Here is an 8809-nt window from a genome sequence, read left to right as displayed (position 1 = left end):
TATATATATATATATATATATTCCAAATAAAAAGGTCATCCGGAAGAACTTTATAAGACATAGCACTGAAAATGGGGTTGCTTTTATTGGGATTTCACATGTGAAAAAAAGCAACTGCGACATATAGGTCATTTAAAAGACCCCTTAAGGTTGAATATCTCATCATAAACATCCAAAACAAAAAAAAAACACATGGATTATTTAGATCACAAAATTTATCCATGGTTGCCTCATCGACCATTGGGAAAGAAAACATGCATAAGAAATAAAAATAAAATTGCGATTCCAAATAAACATGACTTGTATAAAATACTGATACAACAAATAATAAATATTTCAATACACATTACAAATATAGTAGCAACAAAAAGTAGATGTTCCCTCCATTCAGTCTCCAATTATAGAATTTGTAATTGACTCCCTCAACTTTATCAACTCGCTTCCACCTTCCATTATTGGGTGCAAGCCTCAGGCAATTCAATTTTAACTTGTGATAAATATTGTCTAAGGGAATACTCAAATGCTTCAATATGGTCATGTGAATGATCTTCATCGGCCTTATTGAAATCATAGTTGCACAAAGAACATCGCCAAATGTCATTTTGGAAATTCATCATGGCAACCATAATCTACACTTATTTGGGAAACAAATATGTAAGCATATCATGCAATATGACTCACTTCTTCTTCCAAACTCCAAATGTCCTTTCAATATCACCTTGTTAGGAGGAGTGTCTCTTGTTGAACATTTCTTTTCTACCCCAAGTGACATCGCTAGTCCTCTCAAAATCAGAAATGTAATATTTGGTATCAGAAAAAGGTTTGAGATACCCTCTTTGTAATGAATATCCAGTGTCAACTAAATCATATTTCCGTAGTGTAAAAATATCATTAATTTTGTATCAGTTATTAGTATTTCGTTTGTTAATATTCGAGCTAACCTGGAGGTAGCTTTGGGAATTGATTGTTTTGAGTTCTCGTAGCAAAATTGAAAATACATTGCCGTGCGCACTGTCTTCCCGTCTAGCCACTACAATCGTGAAACACATATTAAAATCCCAAATAACCATCACATCATTTGTTGGTGACCCATATCATCCAAATTATGTAATCTATGCACTGTTACAAACATGTGCATCCACATGTGCACAATCAATTCAACACAATCCTAAAATAGTTACCAAATATATTAGAGAAATTATGTTCCATGTAAAATTAGAGAAATATGAACACATGAAACTACCTTAATATATGGAATATAATGGTGGTGTTGTATAATTTGCACAAGCATGCTTTTGAATGTGGGGTCTTCCGGGACAATAACTTTTGATGACAAACTAATCAAAGCATTTAACCCTACTCATAAATATCTACTGGTAGTTTCAGATGAGTGTTGGAAGCGTTCCTTGGAACCACTCATAGACTCATTTTGTGATAAAAATATAGATGGTTATAGCTAACACTTCTCTTGAAGTCATCTTAGACGAGCCATAGAAACCATGATGTATGTACAATTCCTCAAATAGATTAGTGAAAATAGCATGGTCATTCGAAACATGTTGTGAAACCTTGTGGGTTGACCCAAAAGCAATTCCCCAACCAACTTATCATATATGTACGTAGAAGTCATGCAAGGAGAATGATCAACATATGAGTTGTAATATTTGTGCAGTAAACATAATGCTTATGTAATTTTTCTCTTGCGTCTCTCTATTTGTGATATTCATCGATTATTCAACTATCACATAAAAAAACACAAAATTAAATTTAAATGCATTGAACATAAACAGATAGCATATAAAGAACCCTCTAAAGCAAGAATTGATTTGAATAAGTTCAAATTGAAAAAAAAAAACCCGAAATCAAAACAACTAAAATTACCCGAAATCAAAACAACTAAAATTAGTTCATCAAATAATACAAATTCATGCATCTTGGTTGTCATAATAATATTGTAAGTAATAAATCTTATAGTCAGCTTTCATTGACATGAAAAACTCTCGACTAATTGGGGTTTTTAACAACTTCATAGAGAACAAGTAAAATAACATATCCTCATCTATTTTTGGAGTATCTTATAGAATTCTCATAACCCGCTGAATAGAAGTTGCATATGACCCACTAGGCTCACTGGTGCATGAAGCCACCAATTAGGAGATCTAACTTCTGGCAGCACCTTCTTTTTTTCTTTTTCTCAACCTTGGGACGTTTAGATCTACTTGTAGATTCTTCTTCATATAGTTTGGGTTTGGACTACTCATTGGATCCAGTAGATTACTTTGCTTCTAAATGCACAGATAGAGCCCTGTTCCCTCTCTCACTTGGTGCCCATACTTGCTCACTTATGGCCACCACTTCACCAAACATACGATCCAACTTATCTTCAAGATCATTTTCAATGCCATTGAATTTGAATTTTTTCGTAGCAAGTACCACCTATAATTCAATTAATAAATCTTTAGATTGGTCAATGAAAACATCAGAACTTTAAAATTATTTTATTGTTCAAATATTCTCACATCCAACCTTTCTATCCAACATTCTTCAAAAGCATCGATGGTTCACTTTATAGGATCCTAACCCAAACCTGTGGATCCTCGCTTTAGCTCTTTCTATATTTTTAGTCATTTTTCAGTTGATCTCATTTGTTCTTAAATTGCATTCTACAATACTCTCTCCTCATGTGTTTTGTAAACATTTTTATTATATTATGTCAACCATCCTTTTTAAAATAGGTGGTTGGTCTATTTCCGAACTCGTCCTCTTTGACACAAAGGTACAAAATATTAATTTCATCTCTTTATCTTATATAGCAGACAAACTGATTTCTTTTGCCTTGCACATTGTGATAACTAGCATGCAAATAACTAAGGAACATAAATTAATGAGAGATAAAAAAGATTAAGAAACAAAAATATCTGCAACACCACCACTGCATCACAACTACCACCATCACCATATTTATCAACACATCACATTGCCTCATCAGCAACACTATCATCAACATCTCCACAGCACACCACCTGATACTATCATCAGTAACACGCCACCACCATATCACTACCGACACCAACACCTCCACACCACAACAACACCTCCAAACCACACACCACCACCTTCACACCACCTACAACCAACACCAGTAACACACCACACCACACACCTCAACCTCCACAGCACCTACCAGCAACTTCAATAGTATAATCTACCACCACATGATCAAAACTACCCTTTCACACCAAAACAAACACCACCAAAATCATAACACACTAACAACATGGCTCACCAAAAACTACCAACAACATTATCCCTAATTTTCCCATGCCAACAATCAAAACATAGAGAAACCAATCGATCCTCCAATTTCCACATAATTTTTATGAAAATTTCCGCATACCAAGAAAATCAAAGCACCATAATTTCCATATAGCAAGAAAAATGGCAAAATCAACATCACGACGCAACCATCCTTCAATCTATCAATGAAAATAGAGCACAGAGAAATCAAGACATCACCGAGCATAAAAATATGCAAATATACACAATCAAAATGCTCTATCTGTTAAGAATACCTTGGGGCGACGGAGAGCGAAGGATCCAAGTGGAGTGGAAGAACATAGGGGAGAGGGAGAGGAGAAGAAAGACAGGCTCATTTCAACAACCACGGGAACCAAAGAGTCATTTTGAAGCCAACCTTAGCCACCAAAGCCATAGGAGGGAGAGCTGAAGAAGAAAGGCCAACCCTATCCACTAAAACGGCGGAGAAGATACTGGAGAGGGAGAAGAAAGTCCAACTCATTGGAACAACCACCAATGCCATCCTAAGCCATCGGAGCCACACAGAGGAGAAAGACATGCGAGAGTGGGATACCAGAGTACAGATAGCCGCGGGGTAAAAAATGAAAATTATCATGAATAAACACGGGCAGCGGGTCGAACCCGCGACACACATCAGATTAGCTTTTTCTCAAAACGTAGGTATGTCACAACTTCCAAACTGACGATTCCACTGTTTCCTCACTACACCGTGCCATTCATGTCATGCCAAATGCCCGTAAATCTTAAATGTTTTTTTGTTAAAAAATACATCAGGATTTATGCTAGATGATAAAAATTTGTTGACAACCGATTAGATATTTCATATATTAGAATAAGGTAGTATGTACTTAAAAAGCCCCTTTTTTTTCATACAAATAAGAAAAATATCTAGCAAATGCATGAAGTTAAATTTTTGATATTTCGTTATCACAGCTATAACTCCAGATATGCTGTTCCACCACAAATTGAACCATGGAAAAATGAGGAAAAAAAAAAGTCACAATTATCATTCAACAGCTTGAGCCCGCCCCTTTTAAGTAAATATCTGCAATCAATCGAATGATGGAAGAAGCTTATAGCCACTGCTAATATTACTATTTGCACCACTGGCTGATATTTTACATGTTTAAGCAAGTTTAATATGAATTTGAAAGTCGTAATAATTAGGGTAATATCTGATATATATATATATATATATATATATATATATATATAAGTGTTGAAAAAAATCTTCACTGCTCAACAAAATTCTTATTACGAACTTGATTAATACATAAAAAACCAAATTAGCGGATAGAAAAACGCCATTCTAGCCTAATCCCTCAATGTAGAATTGCCATGCCCAATTCATATTGCATTTACATACATACCACGCAATTCTTATATATTTACATATCTAACACCAAAAATTTGATATTTACATGCATACCACTCAGATCCTTAACATCACGCCAAAAATAATATTAGTTTTTTAAAAGTGAAATACACATTTTCATGTATGAGTTTATAACAAAAAAATATTATAAATATAAATATTAAATTTATAATACTTAGGTGGTATGTATGTAAATTTCCCTCTTTTTTTTATCATTAGATTTGTAAGGAATCAAGATCCTTTTTTCCTGATTCCTGATATCTTCCCCGATAAAGTATCCAATAATCTGTCATTATTTACTTTTCCATTAATCATTAGAAGGAAAACAAATGAATTTTAATGACTTCCTTTTTTTTTGGGTGTTGTGTGATGATGTTGAATAATTATTGCCCAAATTGCGGCAAATATTATTGTTGAATGATAAAAATGCAAATTTTATTTTTGTTGTGTGGTCGAGATGAGTGATTCAAAAAAAAAAAAAATGGTATTTTTAATTGATGGTTAATTGATTGTGTGGTCGAGATGAGTGATTCAAAAAAAAAATGGTATTTTTAATTGATGGTTAATTAATTGAACTTGAAAGAATATTATATTAAATGCCTTTAAATTATATTAAAAGAATATTGATTTTTATCTTATTCTTGAAGATCATAATATAAAGATTTTTATTTAATAGAAATGATAGTTATTTTCTTCTAATAATAAGTTTTCCAAATATAGCAACTTAATTCCTAAAAATGACATTACAATTGTATATCCAAATTCACTTAGGCAAGGATGGATCTATCTTGATTTCATTTGTGCCAAGTCCAAGATTGTTCAATTAATTAACATGGATCAAAACATTAGAGTTGCAAAAATAAACTCTTCAAATGCATCCAAACAATTATGGTTAATACTAGAGACAATAGAAGTTAATAAGCATGATAGGCTACTAGCTTGACTCACCATGGATACTCAACTTTAGGGTCAATTTGAGAGAATCACCAGAGCTACTCATCAAGACGCGGAGAATTAATAAGATTTAATGAAATAAGCTACTAACTTCACACAGATTCACCATTATTATAGAATTCAACATGCTTTCACTCTTTAATCAATTAGTTGTATGCTAGCTAGGTTAATTCTACTTCAAAATTTCATTAAACACTGTATTGTAATTTTACTTCTGCAACATTCCTTGTAGTATCCTTGTAGTATTATGTCTCAACCTAGCCTATAATAGAGGGTCATTGAATGAGTCGAGGGGCATTCAATCATTTTCTTAAGAATTGTACTTGTTGGAAATATAGTAAAATTTAGAAGCTTTTACTCTTTAGTAGCTATTTCTTTACCTCTTATGTGTTCTTCTCTCGACAATTCTGATTAGTACAATTATGATATTGCACACGGACAATCAAATATTTTTAGTTTTGTAATGATCATAAGCAAATGTCCATTGTTATAATTCTTAAAGGATATGCCAATAAGTTTATATTAGTAAATAGAGAATTGAGACGTTGAACTAGTGCGTAATTGCTTGAACGCAGGAACAATTCACTAGAATGATAGAAGAAGTTTTGGTGAGCAATCATACAACTAATCCATTGGCATAAATTCATGAAGATAGATAACCACTCTATCATTCATTAACAACCATCAAAATTGTCATTAACTTCAACACTGATTAAATTGCTATGGCATAACTTTAGGAAAGTATCAAAATTTCATAATTAAATTCTTAACAAGAATAGATGAATCTAATCGACCACACCCCACTTACCATGTTTCAACAACCTCAATGCTAAATATTAATGATACTATAAGATTTTGATTGTTTCATACAATCTTGATGGAATTCCCACTGGGCTATTCTCTTACATTTAGCTTAAAAGCAACAAGAAAGTATCAAGCTCTCTTGAAGATTAAGCAAGAGCCACTAGCAATTAGTCACTCACTATTACCATAAAATGCTAAATGATAAAGACTTGAAAACAAAAGATTTTTTAATTTCACTCGCACAATGACTTTGTGAGGGACCATTTAAATATGTAGTTAGACTAAAAGAACAAAGGCATTAGCTAAAACATTAAAATATGTAAATAATTATATAAAAACAAAACAATATAACAATATTAAAATCTCAAGAATTTGTGGAAAGTTGAAAGAGATTCATGATGACATCAATAATATTAGCAAAGAAATTAAGTATCAATGTGACTTCAGCTCATAAAAAGTCAAAAAAGTCTTAGGTGTAGAATCTCAAGATGCTAGGTTTAAGTGATCACTATGCTTGAAAACAAAAAAAAAACCTTTAATTAGTTGAGCATACAAACCCACCAAATTTTTTATCTTTTGCTATGGACAAGTCATCATTTTTTAATAATTATAAATTTACATGCCTATGTGAATATCTTAAACAAAATTGGAGAAACCAAAATTGGACGATGAATAATTTCAATGACCAGCCTCATTATATGTATAATTGTTGACCTCATTTTGATGAGGTCTTATTATTTCTCCTAGATCCAAGGATCTAGCAATGAGATTTTTCTATTGATTATCCTAGAAGACTAATGATGGAGCCCACGTCATTTAGAAGTTCAAACCACCTCTTAGCTCTTCTAAGAGGCCTCACATGGGTGGACTCAAGCCATCCCAATTTATTTGAGTGGCTAGGGCTACAAGCCATTACCATTTGGTTCAGTGGCTAGGAGCACAAGCCGTCACTATTGGGTTTAGTGGCTAGGACCAACATGTGGAGGCCCAAAGAGAGCTCCCATAAGATCCAAAGGCCTTGGAGAAATCATTTATGGCTCAAACATGCACACATTTACACAATACACATAAAAACCATAATTCACACATTAAATGCACATAAACATCACAATTCACATCACCACACCTCACCCCCTCTCACCAAATTTGCTCCAAACTTCCCAAATAATCAATCTACTCTCACCATTTGTTTTTGCAATTCCCATGGACCTCAAATTGCCAAATTCACATCAATTTACATTAAATTTCACTTTACATTCAAAATCAAATTCAACCCCACCAAATTCTAAGCCTTATAGCCAATTTCGACAAATTCACATTCAATTTACATCAAATGCCACCCAACTTTCATAACATAACCCAATTCACATCAAATTCCACACAAATCCAAAATAGCCAAATTGATACTCCAAATTTCCTTCATGAAAATCCCAAAAAAGCCATCAATTGTCTTGTGCCATGTGTCTATAAGTTGAATTAAAGTGGAAAAGGGTTTAAGCTAAGTTTGAGTTTGATTTGGGCTAGACTCAACACTAATAACACCATTTCAATACCATGGAAAGACCCAATAATACCACTTCAATACCGCGGAAACTCCCTAATAACACCACACATCAAACCAGAGGAAGCTTCCCAATAACACCACGAAAAAAACCCTTAATAACACTGCAATACTACCAAACTAACACCGCAATAACACCTCTCCACGCTTCAACCACAAACCTTTCAATAACACCAAAATACTACCACTATACTATTGAAATAACACCACTGTCGCATAGTCCATTGTACTACTCCGCAAACCCTTCAATAACACCAAATTACTACCACTATACTATTGAAATAACACCCCTGCCGCACAGCCCGTTGTACCTCGCCACAAACCAACAATAACACCGCAATACAAGCTAAATACTACTGCAAATAACACCTCCCAAGTGATCCTGCGAAGATCCCCCAAATAACATCACATCATCGCGTAATAGACCTGAAATAACACCCTCCTTTCAACTAATCACCAATAACGCCGCAGAATCTGTTGATTCTTACACCAATAACACCACCCGCGGTTCCTAGGTCAATAACACCTCATTAATACGTTGAATAATATTGCCAATAACACCATTTTTGTGGTTTCCAATACTGCCCATACAATGCTGATAACAACGTATTAACACTTCCCAAATTACATAAAATCTCGAATGTTCTCCACATAAAATACTAAGACCCTGCAAAACTTGCACAAGTCATTTTTCCTCAAATGACAAAAAAGGGAACCTATGTCAAGAACACTTAGCCCCACTCATGACTTAAATTAACCCAAAAGGGGAGACACTGATCTCTATGATAAGACCAAAC

Source organism: Phalaenopsis equestris, unplaced genomic scaffold (assembly GCF_001263595.1).
Source record: "Phalaenopsis equestris unplaced genomic scaffold, ASM126359v1 Scaffold000982, whole genome shotgun sequence".
NCBI classification, from domain to species: Eukaryota; Viridiplantae; Streptophyta; class Magnoliopsida; order Asparagales; family Orchidaceae; genus Phalaenopsis; species Phalaenopsis equestris.
The sequence above is the reverse complement of the archived record's forward strand: the minus strand, read 5'-3'. Positions refer to the sequence as shown.